We start from the raw sequence: 14,595 nt of genomic DNA, 5'->3' as shown, positions 1-14,595 counted from the left end.
GCTTCCCGCCCCCAGGAAGGCCTGCTGGGTGATACAAATGGCCCCTGTCCCCCCTGTCCACTTCCTCCTCCTGCAGCCCTTTGTGTGGGGTCACCCTGGGCAGCCGCGCTCCTCCTGGTCCCTGGAGCCCAGACCAGGGAAGTGTCCCTAGACCACGCAGCACCTTGAGGTGGGCCCTGAACCCACAGCCGAGGCTGGGACCAGAACCAGGTACCGGGGCTGCCCTGTTCCTGGGTCCCAAACCCCAGGGTCTCGTTTGGTCTTTCTAGTACCCTCACACCCACTCCTCCACCTCTTTTCCTGGTGAACGTGGAGGTTGGTTGATTGACTGCGCGATGGTGGCCAACGTGCAACAAAATGGTCAAAGGCCACATCACTACGACTTGGACTTCTGGTCCCCCGGGGGAAGCTGAGGCCTCATTTTCTGCAGCGGCCTTCCTCTGGGTATTTGGAATTAAGCTATAAATAGCGGTAGTGATTGCTCCCCAGACACTGCCAAGGCTACCCAGGCTTTTCCTGGGGTCTCTGTCCAGGACTGGCGACCTGACTGCATCGTCTGATCTTGGGAGGTGGGGGGTCTGATCTTGGGAGGTGGGGGGAGGCAGTGCTTCTCCAGCTTGGGGAACCTGATGTACCAGGACCATCTGGGGCGGTCCCACTCTGCAACCCTCTTCTCTGGGGAGGAGTTCCTGCCTGTCCACCAGATCATTTATTTACATAGTTGTCTTATTTTTGTTAACCTTACCACATAACTGCCATTCATTGAGCATCCATTTACCTGGTATTCTTGCACTCTCTCCCTAGATACTTGGTGCCTGTTGCATTGGATTTTCACAAGGCTGGGGTCATGCCAGGTGAAGGAGGCCCCCAGTTTCCCAGAGTGACAGGGAAGGGATGGGAAGCAGGCTGTCAGCAGTGAGGTTCCAGCAGGATCTCCTGGTGAAGGAGGAACTCTCCTGCCCTGGGAGCCTCTCCTCTTGGCACTGAGAGCCGAGGGGAGGTGAGAATTTTTGGTGGGCCCTGAGTCTGGCATATTCTCCTGGGATTCAACTGGGCCTTTGAGAAACAATGACCTTTCTCAGGCCCAGAGTTGCTTCCCAGCTCATACAGGGGCCATGAACAGTGTCGCTTGTTTTCATATTCTCCTTTGATTAACGGTCTTTGGTTAGGATCGCCCCATCTACTGCTTAAGAAAGGTTTCTAGATGGTTTCCTGAACCAGGCCTGTTTTACATTCACCACACTCTCCGGGTTAATAAACAGCAGGGCTCCCAATCGGAGGCTTGCGTGGCTGGCTCCGTAGGCGGAGGCCCCGTTGGGTGCACGGGGAGGATTCTGTCTCCGAGTTGCAGACTTTTTTCCATCCAAGCGGAGAGCACATGCCACCCGGAAGCGTTTGGAGGGCCAGGAACGGTGGTTCCTTCAACCACGTTCTGTTTATCCTCACATCCTCTCCAAGGCAGTAGAAGTGAGTCGTGGTGTTCAACGATGAAACGGAGGGTCAGGGAGGTTAAATAATTTAAGGGAGCCTGAAGATTCTCTAGATCTAAGTCCATTTGGCTCTGGCTTCTCTGTAGTTAATTGAGAAATCTTTGGGCTTTGGACTGGCGCTGGGGTACATTTGGGGATGGCTTTGCCACACAGGCAAGGGTGGGCCCCTCTGTCCTACTGATCTCATTCTTTCCCTTGCTTCCTTCATCTGGCTGTCTCTCTAAGGCACACTGTGCCCCCCCCCCCCACAACCATAACAACACCCTGGGATTACGTGGATTGCTTTCATGGTGTTTAGGAGTTTGGTTTTCTGTGGTAAAATTGGATTTAGTGGCCAGGTGTGTTATCAGTAGATGGGCTGGAATTTCCAAGTTTGTGAACTCAGTTGGAATCTTTTCAAAGCAGACCCCCTTCCTTCCTGTTGTGAGCCCCCCTCTGGGGGAGGGGCTGGAAGTGAATGGGATGCTCCCTTCCCACCCTCCCATCTTCCCTCCCTCCCTCCCTCCCTCTGGCTGCTTCTCACTTCCCACCTGGGTTCACTGTGTAAGGCTTATAACAGGAGTTGGTCCCTGTGTTCAGCGTGGGGGGACTTGGGGACAGAGACAGGGAAGGTGGCGAGGACCTTGCCTAGTGGGAATGGTCTGTTTGCACCACTCTTGTGAAAACCGGCCAGAGACTTGATTCAGCCGGATCAACCTCCTTAGGGTTGGTGCGCTGCGTTTGCCTTGGCCTTAGAAAGGAATGTGAACGAATACTCCCGAACAAAAGGAACAGCCTTGTTTTCAGAGAGGCTATCAGCACGGAGAGGGAATGGCATGGAGTCGGGTGTGTCCCGAAATCTGGAGTCCGGTCTTGCTTGGGTGATTAACTCCCTCACCTGAAAGCACCTGGAGCAGGTGATGCAGGAGCTCTGACTGACCTTGGCTTTCTTTAAAGTAAGGTCCCCACCAGGGGGAGATTTTCCTGAAAAACAGGCTTTCCTTTAATTATGAGATTACCTTCCTGCCCTACAAAGTATCTCTTCCTTTCGCAAGCAACGTGTGTGCTTGCAAACCCGGGGTGCTTGGGAAATCCCTGAAGCCTTGGCTGGTGTCACGAGGCCCCAGAGGGGCTGGGGGTGGTGGGGACACAGTGTACAGGCCACGTGGGCCTGTGGGTTCTGCCTGTTCTTCCGGAGGGTTGGGGGGGTGTCTCTTGACGAATGAGTTGTGTTCGCCTGGTGAGCTGGCTCAGCTCTGGTTTGGGTGAAAATTACACATACTCCATGTGAAGCCTCCCTGCAGAGAGGGGGTGCGTGGGTGGGCTGCAGCAGGTCCGGGTCAGCGCTGGGCCAGCTCCCTCTGCAGGCCTCTCTCCCCGTGGCTCCTACCAGCCTGAGAAGGGAGGAGCCCAGGTGCCTTCTGGGGGCTGATCTGTCTGGCAAGTGGACGTGCCAGGTCTGGAGGAACCTAAGTGGGGGGACACTGATGTCCCCTGCAGTTCTCTCGTCCTCTGCTGCCTGGTCACAGCAAGCAGGTTCTTGATGGCAGCCGGGGCTTGTGGGTGGTTCTCGACCCACCAGGGTCTGTGGTGCTGGCAGTGGGATCCCGGTCCTGTTGGGGGTTTCAGGGCTCCCTGGCTCTGCAGGAAAGCCCCTGAGCTTGGAGTCCCAGGCCCTCCTGCAGGACCTGAGAGCAATCTGATAGGTTCCCTGCGTGCCCAGGCCGGTGCCATGGGAGCACAGTTTCCTGAGACCGCGCTGGACTCGCCCCGGCCTTTGTATGGGCTCCTGTCACTCTCCCTACCCTCTCCAACGTGCTGGGGCTTTCCACTTGGGGCTGAGCCGGCCCCCCAATGCACACACCGTCCTTTCTTCTCATTTCTCAACTAAGCCTGGGATTAAGAATGTGGCTTCAACTGACAAAAGCCAGGAGATTGCAGAATTAAAGTTGGAATTCTGTCTGTAATAATGTCTTTCCTGAGTATTGAAGGAGGACTTTGAATGATGGGTAATTTTTTTTCTCTCTCTCCTTAATCTGGCCAGATGTGCTCCCAGCATAGTGGACAAAGGAAGCCACTGAAGATGACTTGAGTTTTCTTTGCAGTAATTGTGAGCTTGCTGCATCTGAGTCCCCTGTGTCCCAGGGGTGGGGAGGGAGCGGGGTTGAGACTAACTGTGGGTTGGGTCCTTACTGTGTGTCTCATCCGGGCCTGGGGCCTGAGACCTGAGATTAGAGAAGCCCCTTGGAGCTCAGCAAAACCACTTGAACCATGTATAACTGGTTCTTTAGGATGTTTCTCTGCAAGGGAGATTACAGGGGTTTTCTCCTCACCTCCCTCCCCAATTCCTTACCTCTCCCAGAGCAGCGTCGGGAAAGGGGGGTGTTAGGGCGAGTGACTGTGACGGGGGAGTCAGTTTCTTTGTCATTTGCGGGTAGCTGACAGGCCAGTGCAGGGGCCCCTCTCTTGGCCATCTCTGTAGCCAGGAGATTACTTGGGGCGGCGGCCGCACGCATGGGTCCTGAAGGCGATCCCAGGTCGCCCGGCAGCCCTCTTTGGAGCTCTGGGTTGACCCTGTTTCTCTGTGTGCGCACTTGGGCGAGGGAGAGGTCCCGCTGAAATGTCTGCCTTCCCTCCGGGGGCTGAGGCCAGGCCACAGGAGAGGTGGCCCTATGCTCCAAGTGTGTCCTGCGGGCGACAAAATAGAGATACATCCTCACCCGCAGGGAGGTGGCATCTGATGGGACAGACACCTTTAGAAAGTGTAAAGAGGGGAAGGGGAGACCGACTGTTTTTGGGGTGTTCCGAGCCCCTCGCAGAAGACTTCCGTTTCCCAAGGTGAGGGTTGGACTAGGGCCGGCTGTAGGATTCGACAAGGTGATGTTTAGAAAGCGCTTAGAATAGGTCTGCCTCTTCATGGGTGTTGGTTAAACTTTTAAAAAGGCAAACTAAGTAAACAGGTAACTCAGTCATTCGTGCCTGGAGGTGCCGTGTGGCTAGAGGGGAAGGGAATGAGCTGGTTCCCCGGGTGTCTGGCCCCCCTAGTGGGAGGAGACAGGGTGTGGACTCGGGCGGGTGAGTCTTAGGGAGCCAGGTGGAAGGGGAGGCAGTGGAAAAGGGGGTCCTGGTGCTGGGAGAAATGAGCCTGGAATCCACAGAGCGTGGCCAGGCAGCGGCCCCTCCTCTTCGGGGTTCCTGGGGCCCAAGCTGTGAACTGAACCCCATTCAGGAAGCTGTTCACAGGCTGTGGAATGTTACTCTGTATTAGGTCACTCGAAAAATGCCTAGTAAAATATTTACTTTCTATTTAAGACCTACTTTCCCTTCCCAGAGAAGGAGGAAAGGGAGCAGTTCGGTGCCGCCCACCTGTGCCTGAGGGTAGCCGGGTGGGGGCCCAGCCCCCTCCCCCAGGTCCCCTTGACACTGGGGTTCTGCTGGGGACTGTGGCTCAGGAGCGTTTACAGAGCAGATAGAGGGGCATGCAGGGGGGTTTGACCAGGCCACCTTCCTGCGGGGGGAGTGAAAAAGGTGCCATATCTGACCCCTTCCCCCCCAAGCCTGTGGGTACTGGACCAGCCTGTTGGGTTTGTCTTCCTGGCACACATGGTCACTTGGGCAACAGCAGGTCTGGTGACCGGCCTGTGTTGCACGGAGTGGCCAGTGTTCTGGGCTGTGCTGTTTGTTCCTGGCCCGGCCCTGGGGCTGGGTGGTGCTACAACATCACCTCCAGGACATTCTGTCAGTCACAGGGTGACAGGGCAACTGCAGGCCTCCTGCTCTGGGCTTCCTGCCAGGGGTGGGCTTGCGTGAGTGAAATGGGGAGGTGGGCTGAGGGGGACGTGTTTGGGAAGGTGTCCTTCCAGGGTGTGTGGCAGAGAACCGTTGTCTGCTTCAGGGCAGGCTGGTCAGTTCATGGACCAGCAGTTTCCTTGGGTTGAACTCATGCCTTTAAAAAAACTCCACTCGGGAAACGAGGTGATCCATGAACATGCCCTCGGGAGGCCGTGGGCACTGGGACAGGGGAGCCGGGGGTCCGCGGGCGCAGGCCCTGGGGGGTGCGCAGTGACGCGGGTGCAGCGAAGTGCTCGGATGTCCCTGTCACCACTCTTGCTGGTGTTCCTGGGCCGGAGTGGGAACCTTGGCTGCTGCAGCGTTCCGGCGTTGTTTGGGTGATTGATTGACACCAAGTTCCTGCCCACTCACTGCCCTGCCAGGCTCGCCCAGGCAGCCTCACTACATCCCTTTAGGAAGGAGAGTTGGGATCAGGGTCTTCCCAGGGACAGGGAGAGGCCCTTGGTACCCTGTGTTATCTGGGGGGAGAGGTGGGTGCTGACACCTCTCGGCCCACCCAGCCCTGCCCCTGGAGTCCACACATGTGTTCAGCGTAAGCAGCTGCCTGTGGGACGGGTAGTTTTCACATGAGTGACTCACACCCTCCCCGGGGAGGTACCCAGGTGGTGTGAGAGGGCGACCTCTGAAGCAGGGGGATCCCCAGGGCACCCCTGGGCAGGAGTCAGTCTCCTGGGGTTCCACCCTGCCCCCCCCCCTCGCTGGAGAAGCTGCATGGAGGTGGGGCCAGACATCTGTATTTTTAGGAAACCCCTCCGGTGGTTGCTAAACGCAGCTGGCCCTGAACCTGCCAACCACACGCAGACTGGCTCCTTTCACAACAAACCACCCCCACACACACCCACACACTTGGGTCTAGTTTGTGAACATTTGGCGCATGACAAATGATTGAAAGCTTTTATGTAACTTGGATCCCACCTACCCACCCACCCCAACTCTGAATGACTGGATTTGAAAGTGGAAATGGGCTTTCTTCCTGACCCAGTCTCCCTCTCTCTCTCTTTTCAGTTTTGTTTTGGTTTAAGAAGGATTCACCTCCTTGAACAGCACCAGGCATTCCTAGGGGGCCATTTCGTGTGTGTCTGTTAAACTGGAGTTGGGTCTCCCCGGCCAGATAGCTCAGTTGGTTAGAGCGCCGTCCCTCCGCGCTGAGGTTGCCAGTTCAATCCCTGATCAGGCCACATACGCAGCTCATTGTTTCTGTCTGTCTGTCTGTCTCTCTCTCTCTCTCTCCCCACCCTCTCTTGCTGAAATAAATAAAAAGTTTAAAACAACAAAAAAAGTGTATTTCTAAAAAAAGTTGGGAGTTGGATCTGTATTCTGACACACTTGACATTTAACTTTTTCGACCAGTCAGCATCTTTGACTGAGAATCCTGGGCTCGATGTCAGTGTACTGGCAAGGAGAGCAGCTGCCTTCACAAAGCCACTTCCAGTAAGACGCGGCCACTCCGTGAAGCCCACTTTGAAAAATCTGTATATAGAAGTCAAAGATGAGTCAGTGGCGTCCCAGTCGTCACTGAGCTTGAACTTGGGGTCAGCACAAAGCACATTCACCCCATTCTGCAGGTGCGGGATGGGAGTATGTCTACCCCGGGAGCTCACTGGTGCCTGTGGCATCGTGTCCGTGTCGTGCCAGATTCAGATTTGGGGACGACACCTTCCGTCTCAGAAATGAAAGGAAACACATTGCGCACTGAACCCTTTTTATCTCAATTGGTGAGTTTATTAGTTAGCAGGCCGCAGTGAGGCCGCTCACTCACATTTCCATGTGACGACCGCTTCCCTTTACCCTGTTGCAGAAGCCCTTTGCGGCACACATGCTTGTTGGTGTTAGAGCCAGGCTACTTAGTAAAGACGGGGCTGTGGAGTGGGCACTGCCCACTCGGGAATCTCCACGTGGGTGAGCTCGTGGTTCATAGATGGTGGGGGTAGGATGGGAACTGGTCCTCCACCAGACCCAGACAGGACATCCAGATAACCCAGTGCTAGGGAGGAGGATGTGTGCACACATGGGGAGGTAAGGGAGGGGGCAGGGAAGAGCACCCAGTTTGGTGCTGATAACTGCTTTTGGGGGAAGTTTAGGGTACTGTCTGTGTTGCAGGTGGAGCCATTGACTATATGAGAGAAATGACAGCCATTCCCTGAACTGGCACCCGGCAAAGAGGCCCCAGGGCTGGGTGTGCAGTGCAGGACCCATGTCAAGGGTCCCCCCAACTCTGCTCTGGTGTAAGAGGCCGGAGACTTTGGTGCCTCGTGGTTTCTTTGGGGGCTGCTTTTGGACTTGGGTTAGCAAAGAAAGGACTTTGTGATTTATGGTGTTTATGAAGGCTAGCAACCCCATCTGGTTTCATATAGATGTCTTAATAGAGATTAAATACCAAATAAAGCAAGACGCATGAATGGAGAGGTTCCCACAAGCAGTGTTGCAGTGTTCGGTAGTGTCATGTTGCGTACACTACCCAACTTAGCAGTTATGCATTACTGGGAAAAAAACACTTCTAAGAGATTTGGGGAAAACTTATAATTTAGTAGATAAAATAAAAATAGATGTGCAATATTTTGTGCATACAGTTTAAAAGTTGTACGTTAACAGATAAGGTAACTCAGTTTGGGCTGATTTGTGGGAATTTGTTTCCGTGATGTTGAAATGGGTTTGCTTCTCTGAAAATCTCCTGTTGAAGGAGAATGTGCATCTGTTGCAAATGGAGCAACCGCCACGCCAGACGGTGACTGGCCACCTGGCACCTCCCAGCAGCCACGCGGGAGGGCTTCCCTCAAGTTCCGCAGAGCAGTGAGTGTGCAGGGCTGGCTGGTGCTGGGTGCTCCAGTGCATGGGAGTCCTTCCCACACTGACGGCTGGGCAGGGTGACCCACTGAAGGACCGAAGAAGTTGATTGCTCCCCTGTGGTGGCAGAGCACCATGCGGTGCCTGGGACCTTAATGTGTATTTGCAGTCCCAGATCCTGCCCCCCCCCCAGGACGAGAAGGCCTTGAGCTAGGGACCCTACCCCCTGTGCCCAGCCTCCACAGCAGGGTGGCGGGTGCTATTTCTTCCACCTTGGGTGTCTGTGAGGGGTCACTGACTTAAAGCAAGGCAAACCCTCGCTTCACTCTGAGGAAATTCATAAATGTGGGCATTACTGTTTCCAGTGGAGTAAGGAGAGTGAGGTGTGGGGTGTGGGAGGGGCTGGGCCTGGAGAGGCAGAGAGGGCCAGAGGGTCCGATCTGCCGCCTTCAGACGCTGCATGTTCGTCACAGCTGGGGGACCCGTCACGGGAGTGTGTGGGGCTCGGGCCGACAGTCCAGGTGCCCAGCGGGGCAGAGGGAGCAGGTCAGGGTCTGCTCATGGACTTGGGTGTGTGGTGGGTCAGTCGCCATCTTCCCCCAATTTCTTCTGCTGAGGCCTGAGTTTGTCTTGATTTCCTGGTCCTGGGCCTGCTGTGTCCTTCTGGCCCAGGTGGTAGGGGCAGAAGCCTGTTTTGTCATTGTCCCTCTTTTCCCTGCCTCTATGTAGGTCAGTGACAGGGGCATGGGGTGGTGGCAACCCTAACGGAAGGGGGACCAGCAGGGGAAGGCTGAGCCTCCTCCCCCCTTCAGACTTGCTGACCTGGGCTCCCAGTGCCACAGGATGGGGACCTGTTTGGCTGGCTGTGGCCTCTGAGGGGAGCTCAGAAGGGCTGCATCCTTTTCCCAGACTTGCCCGGGATTGACCGCGGCGGTCGCCAGCAGGGGTGGATGCAGCCCCACTGGGGAGGGCCGGGGGGCCCCTGCCCTGTCCTGCCTGCGAACACGTGGGTTTGGAGCCGGGCTGGAGGGAGTGTGAGGAGGCTAAATGTGATGGATGGGACCCCAAGGTAAGAGCAGTTAAGGAACGGGTACTTGAGGGGAATCTCATTTTTCATTTCATGGCCACAGACTGCTGGAGGTAGAGTCTCCTTCCCTTCCCCACACAGTTGTTCAAAGCGCGGCAGGGTTTCGGGGAGACGGCGAGCCCATACGGAACAGGCAACAGGCGGCGGCTCTCCTGGGCGTTGCTAGTGAGGACAGAGGCCGTTTCCCCTGAGCGCTGGTGGCGTGGGCCAGGTGTCTACAGTGTGATCTTATGGTCTACTGTGCAGGGAACACTTTGTTTCCATTATTTGTTTTGGGCCTTTTAAATTTTTTATGTAGCTCTGATTTACACACAGTGCAGTTCACCCATTCAGCACGCAGATCCCCAGGTCCTGACAAGCGACCTGTGAACACCATGTGGTCCCGGAGCGGTCCCGCCTGAGAGGAAAGTCCCTGTCCCCGACACCCACCACCTCATTCCTTTTTGAGTAGAAAGGTTGACTTCAGCTGCTTGGGGAGGTCGTCAGATGTCGAGAGGTGCCAGGATGTTCTGGGACATCTGTCCTAGGACTCCTCATGGCCAGGAGGATGCTCCAGTCACAGCAGGTGCACTCGCCCGAGGGGCACCACCCAGGGCATCCGAGGGGTGCCCGAGAAAGGAAGTTGACCCAGGCTGGGCAGGCTGGCTGGCAGGCCAGCACTTTCGTTGGGATCTCGTCTGCCCCTTTAACGCCCCCCCCCCCCAGAAGTGGGCAGTTCTGAGTCCACACGTTCAGGCCTCGGTGCATCTCAGGCCATCCTTCCCGGGCCTTCTGGGGACACACACATGACAGCTGCTCGCTGCCTCCTCCACACGGTGTCCCGTCAGCCCCTCTTGGACGGTGCCTGGGAACAGGTGCCTCTGTCCACCAGGACTGGGAGCAACTGCCAGACCACTGGCCACTTCTCCTTGCTCCCTTGGGGGAGTGGCTGAGGAGAGCCAGGTGGTGCACTTGCTGTGGGCTGCGGCTGTCCCTCCTGCGTGTAGTCTGTCCCTGAGACGCCCCCGACGGCACAGGGCCCTGGGGCGTCCCTCAGTCCCCATTTGTTTTTCTGCAGGTAGAGGCTAGCCAGCTTCTTGTGGGCGAGGAGGGGGGGTTTGTGCAAATCCTGGAGGCGCCCCAGAGCTTTCCTGGGCGCCAGGGCCGGGTCCCACTCTGGAGCCAGAGCCCGGGGTTGCCCAGGCGGCAGGAAGGGGCCCAGCTTCTCTCGGGAGATGTTTTAGGGGAAGGTGCCAGGCGCCCGTGATTGGCACAAGTCCCCTGCCGCACTCTGAACGAAGCCACAGTCACTTAGCTTCCTTCCTAGCTTTTCATATTCTCTTGTTTCCATTCATTTGGGGGAAATTTTATGAAATGAGTCTTGGAATTTTTAAAAATTATTATCTGGGGATCACTGCATTTATTAATTTTCTGAGTGTTGCTGGATGTGTCTCTTCAGTGCTAGTTATTTGGTGCCCACCACCCCCATGGCCCCAGCGCTGAGGGCGGTGACAGCGTTCAGACGCCCCGTGGCTCACCAAACGTCTTATCTTGAGTGTGCGTTTGCTGTGTTAGGAAACCCTGTATGCCTGTGGGCTCAAACTAAAACTAAACGTGGCCTTGGTTTTTGCCCTGAAATCCATGTCTAAGCATCCTTGGCCTCTCTGGGGTGGTCGTCTGAACTGCTGTGCGGCCAGAGCAGTGGAGACATGGTCACATGCTTCCTGGCTTTGGGGGCCTTCTGTATACCAGGAGACTGACGTCTGGGGTTAGTAGCTGACAGGTTGGCATGCCAGCAGGTCCCGAAGGCTTCAGGAGACGGTGGGACGAGGCTGTTTGAACGCGCGTCCTGGATCCTAAACAGAGGTTGTGTGTGTGTGTGTGTGTGTGTGTGTGTGTGTGTGTGTGTGTGGTGTGTGTGTGTGTGGTGTGTGTGTGTGTGTGTGTGTGGCCACCCCTCTGCTCTCTGGCAGATTTTACTGACCCAAGTCCTCTGTGCCTAGCAGCACTTCCCTCCTCTGTGGTCCTCACCTGGGCAAAAGGTTGCCCAGAGGGTGGAAGTTACTACAGGAAAAGTTAAAGGCTGGGATTGACTGAAACATCAAGGAAACACGTGTTTTATGTCCGGAGGGGGCATCAACAGACATTTCAGGGGTGCCATCCACAACAGTAAAAGCCACCCATGGGTGGTCAGCCACAGCTGAGCCCCAAGCCGCGCAGCTGGGAGCACAGCGGGGCCACTGCTCTGGACAGTGCCAGGCTGCTGTTGTCCTGCATGCACTTGGCCTTGCTTTGGGTCCCACTCCTGTCTCCACAGGGTCACTTCCAAGTGAGAGACCACTTCCCTCGGTGAGTCCTCATGTCTAGTGGACTTGGAGGGCCATGAGTGGGCAGCCACTTCGTTGTCCCCCTGGGGTGAGCAGCTTGCTACTGTGTGCCCAGGCCCAGCTGGCCTAGGCTAGGAACACGGTCTTGAGGCGTGCATACTGTCCAGTGGGAGCCAGTTTGGAAAGGCCTTTGCCTTCATTCAGGAATATTAGAGGCGCTGGCCAGTTGGTTCAGTGGTAGAGCATCAGCCCAACGTCGGGATGTCCTGGATTTGATTCCTGGTCAGGGCACACAGCAGAGGCAACCATCTGCTTCTCTTCCCCTCCCCTCCCCTCCCCCTTCTCTCTCTCCCCCTCCTGCAGCCATGGGTCAATTGGTTCTAGTGCATCAGCCCCTGGGCATTGAGGATGGCTCCAGGGAGCCTCCAGATGCCAAAAATAGCTGTGTTGTGAGCATGGATGGCCCCAGACAGGGGTTGCCGGGTGGATCCCAGTCAGGGTGCATGCAGGAGTCTGGCTCTTTATCTCCCCTCTTCTACCTTGGAAAAGAAAGAAAAAGAAAAAAGTAATGAACTAAATAAAGAATATTAGAAATACATAAGATTGGTGGGTAAATAACAATACAGTGGTAGAGCTATTTTTTATGGAGTGCTAGGAATGTCCCAAGAGGGGAGAAGACAAAAAGTGGTACCTCTGTAATACAGCAGCCAGCGTGCCTCTCCAGGCTGGCTCGGGGCGGCCGGGGACGTGCAGGGACATGGCTCTCTGGCGACAGCTGCTGCCCGGCGCCTCGGTGGGACTGGAGTCGGAAGCCCGTGTCTCTGCACGCACACAAGGATGCCTGGGTCTTGTAAGCCACGCCTCTTGCTCCCAGAATCAAGGTCTTGGAGGGCAGTTTCAAGGTTCCCGAAGCTGACAGGCAGTTCCAGAGGCTGGTGCTTTCTGAAAACATGCATTTTTGTTTACATTTGGGTAGTGGTTGCCTGGTCTTTTTTTTTTTTTTTTTAAACTTTTGGCTTGGAGAAATGTTCCCTTTGATGATGGTGCTTATCCTTTTCCTGATTTGTAAATTGATTACGGCAGGTCGTTCAAAGTGTTGCACATTTGATTATCCTCCGGTTTTCCTTCTGCCTCTTATTTAAACTTATTTTTAGCTCGGTCCTTGAAACCTCAGTGTGAGACTGTCCATCTTCTGGTGTTTCTGAGCCTCCGAAGGTCGTTGTAATCAGCCCCATCCCGGGTGGCCTGGTGAGTCACATCGGCGTGGTGGGGACCTGGCCTGCGGGACATTGACCAGCTGACCAGTGGCACCAGAATCCGGAAGTTCCGTGGACATGGGGACGCTGAGGGGGTGCAGTGGGCAGAGAGGCACCGTCGGTGACCCTAGCCTGGCCCAGGTGGGAGGAAGCTTGAGAACCTGTCAGAACCTGGGCAGGACCTGGTTTCCTCAGAGGTCTGCCCAGGGCTTTGCGAATGCTTTGCCGCAGAGGAGTCCGTGCCGTGTCCCTGTGGTTCTGTGTGTGAACCTGGTCCCCAAGCTCGGTTTTGTAAACCTGTGAGAGTGGCGTGGCTGGTGGGTGTGGGGGTGCCAGGCTGTCCTTGTCTGGTCCCCCACCCCAGGCCCTCAACGCCTCTGATTCTCAGGGGCCCCCGGGGTCAGCAGCTGCTCCGGTGTGGACTCTCCTGGCCGTTTTCTGGACCTTACCTCGAGAAGAATAAAAGCGTTCTGGTGCTTGATTTGTTTGCTAGAAGATAGGTACAAAAGCAGGAAGGAAAAAGAGTGGGTTGGAGGTGATTGCTAGGCGGGCAGAAAAGGTTATTTACAGGTTTTTGCTGACAGTCCTTGTTTAAAGGAATCTCCTGTGAGATTTATGAAGCCTTTCCAATTTATTGTCTTTTCAAGTGGAAGGTAAGCAAATAAATAGGTGATTCTCTCTCATTGTAAACCTCGCCGGTGTGAGGTGGGGGACAGAGAAAGCCCGGCTCCATCTTTCCCACCCAGTGGGCGTCTGGAATTTGGAGAGCCTCTCGGAAGGGCTTTGTGGTTTGTTTTTGGCTGAGAGAGCACATGGTGCATGTGAAAGATAAAGGCTGACCCCTTGGTACTGCGTGTCGTCCCGCCCCCTCCCTGTGGGGACCCAGGAAGACCGTGCTCTGGGTCGGGTCACAGCCGCTTCGCTGAGAAGGGGTGCTGTTCGTAGCCCCTTTATAAGAAACAGCCCTTTCTGGTGACTCGGTGAGTGTCGCCTCCTGCCTCCTGGGCCCTTCGTCTCTCCGACCTTTCCGCCCCTTTTCTCCTGAGGCTGCTTCTTGGAAACCTTTGGATTGTGATCCAAGTGATTTAGGAAAAGAAGGAGCACGGGAACACAAGACCTTGTAGTAAACAAACACCTTGTGTCCTAGCAGTGACACCAGTGCTGGTGATTTGGGGGGGCAGTGGGGTGACCTGCCCCCTGCTGCCTTCAGCTCCCCCCCCCCCCCCCCCGTCCCTTACCCAGAGCCCGTTTGAAGTCGCTTCTGGCTCTCTCGTGGCCAGGACAGCAGCACCAGCCGGAGGATCTCCTGGTATCCACTGCGGGAGGATGTTTTCAGGGAGCGGCCTATCGAAGGCGGCCCCGGGGGACTGACCTTCAGTGTCGTGGGTGGCGTTTGGTAACAGCCTGCAGGGTCTGAGGTCACCAGCCCCTGGCGTGTGTGGGGTGTCCCATGGGGGTTCAGTGAGTGAGCTCCCGGCCGGTGGTGGTTCCAGAGTGAATCAGGTCCACGCAGGGAAGGCTCTGGAGGTGGCCGGAGTGGCCTTCCCGCAGGAATGGGTCTGGAGGGTTCATTTCCTTCTTGCCAGCGTTCTCCCTGGTGCCTGCGGGGATGCCCCTTGCCTCATCTCGAGCCATTGGGGGAGGGGGTGCTGGTGGTTGTGTCAGAACCCAGCATCCGAGGCTGTGCGGGGTCCCTGGGATGGTGGCAGGAACAAGCCGGACCAGGTCTTGCCTGCAAGGAGCGAGACAGGGACCACAGAGCCTGCCTGGTGGTGGCCAGGGCAGCCGGGCGGGGAGGAGCGTGGCGGTCCCGGGCTGGGGGCTGGGGCCGCGTCTGTGCA

The 14,595-nt window shown here is 56.1% G+C and overlaps 1 protein-coding gene across 5 annotated transcripts in view; it reads left to right on the top strand.

Annotated features, from left to right (window-relative positions):
• Positions 1-14,595, top strand: part of CTBP2 (C-terminal binding protein 2) — a 160,371-nt gene that overhangs the window by 8,553 nt on the left and 137,223 nt on the right. The window lies entirely within an intron of this gene.

Source organism: Saccopteryx bilineata, chromosome 7, assembly GCF_036850765.1.
Source record: "Saccopteryx bilineata isolate mSacBil1 chromosome 7, mSacBil1_pri_phased_curated, whole genome shotgun sequence".
In the NCBI taxonomy this organism is placed as follows: domain Eukaryota; kingdom Metazoa; phylum Chordata; class Mammalia; order Chiroptera; family Emballonuridae; genus Saccopteryx; species Saccopteryx bilineata.
Note: the sequence above shows the minus strand (reverse complement) of the source record. Positions and strands in the feature narration are given on the sequence as shown.